Here is a 2,076-nt window from a genome sequence, read left to right as displayed (position 1 = left end):
AAAAAAAAACTGGGGTTGCAATCCTAATTTCTGACAAAATTGACCTCAAGGTTCAAACCATAAAAAGAGACAAGTATCGGCACTATATAATGCTCAAAGGATCAGTAGACCAGGAACCAGTAAGAATAATAAATATATATGCGCCTAATGAGAGACCCGCCACATTTGTCAAACTATTCAAAAGATGAAAAAAGAAATCACAGACAGGTGACAGCAAGGTGGCTACAGAACTAAACACTACAATTAGGTGACTGGTCCTGATAGACATTTATAGAGCTTTCCATCCAAATGCAAAACAATTCACATTCTTTTCAAGTGCTCATTTTCAAAAATAGACCACAGGCTTCAACACAAGCTGAGCCTGAGTAAATTGAAACATATAGCGTTCAATCAGACGTTCCTCTCAGACCACCACTCCATAAAGCTGGAGATCAACAAAAGGATGACCAGTAAAACAAGGACAAACAACTGAAGGAAGAATAACAATCTTCTGTGACACAAATGGGTACTGGCCCAGATTAGAGGGGAAATTGGGAAGTTTCTAGAAACTACTGAGAATGTGACTACAATGTACCAAAACCTGTGGAATGTAGCAAAAGCAGTTATCAGAAGAAGTTTGATAGTGATTCATGACTGCATATATTAAAAATGAAGAGAGACTTATGACTGATACACTATCACAAAACCTCCAACAACTAGAAAGATTCAACAGAACAAGCTTTCCAATAGCAAAAGAAAAATAATAGAGATCAGGGCAGAGTTAAACAAGTGGGAAGGCAAGAGAACAATACAAAAAAATCAATGCAGCAAAAAGCTGGTTCTTTGAAAGGATCAACAGAATTGACAGACCATTGGCATACCTAACCAAGGAAAGAAAGGAACAAACATCAATAGCCAGGATGAGGGAAGAAGTCAGGGAAATCACAACAGACCTCAACAAGATTAAAAGAATAATCACAAAGTGCTATTAAGTCTGTATTTTAATGAATTCAACACATGGAAGACATGGACAAATATATGGAAAGACAATCCCTCCGTAGATTATCCCAAAAAGAGGCCAAAAAAAACCTCAACAGACCAATAGCAAAAGGAGAAATAGATATGGTTATGAAGACACTCCCAATGAACAAAGCTTCCAGACCAGATGTCTTCATAGGAGAATTCTACCAAGCATTCAGGGAAGAGTTGAGAGAAATCCTCCACATATTATTCCAGAGCACAAAATGAGAAGGAAAACTCCCAAACTCATTCTACAAAGCCAGTATAACTTTGGTATCCAAACAGGGCAAGCATCCCACTGGAATAGAGAACTACAGACTAATATCTCTAATGAACATAGATGCAAAAATCCTTAACAAAATATTGGCCAATAGAATGCAAAAATATATAAAACATATCTTCCATCACGATCTGGTGGGGTTCATTCGAGGGATGCAGGGATGATTTAACATCCAAAAGTCCATAAATATTATTCACCACATTGATAAAAGGATAAGAATCACATGATACCATTGATAGATGCAGAAAAATATTTGACAACATCCAACACAATTTTTAATTAAGACACTCAAGATAAGAATGAAGGAAAATTCCTCAAGTTAATACAAGCTGTTTACCATCATAGTCAATGGAGAAAAAGTGAAAAACAAAATCCTGCTGAAAAAGGGGACCAGACAAGGATGCCCATTGTCCCCACTTCTTTTCAACATCATAATGCAGGTCCTAGGTAACATCAGAAGGACATTAAAGGCATCAAAATGACATTAAAGGTATATCCATCTGGGAGAGGAGGAGGTGAGACTATCACTATTTGCAGATGACATGTTTATATCCGTTGAAACCCCCAAAGCTCCACATCAGGAATACTGGCATCAATAGAGGAATACGGAATAGTGGTGTGATACAAGATCAACAAACAAAAGTCTATTGGTTTGCTATATACATTGGACAAGACCATGGAAGAGAAGATCAAGAAGGCAGTACCCTTCACAATAGCCAAGAACAAACTGAAATATCTAGGGATATACCTAACAAAAAACCAAAAAGGCTTATACAAGAAAACTACAGAACCCTACT

Source organism: Echinops telfairi, unplaced genomic scaffold (assembly GCF_000313985.2).
Source record: "Echinops telfairi isolate 266 unplaced genomic scaffold, ASM31398v2 ScPeMD7_655;HRSCAF=1070, whole genome shotgun sequence".
Taxonomy (NCBI): Eukaryota; Metazoa; Chordata; class Mammalia; order Afrosoricida; family Tenrecidae; genus Echinops; species Echinops telfairi.
The sequence above is the reverse complement of the archived record's forward strand: the minus strand, read 5'-3'. Positions refer to the sequence as shown.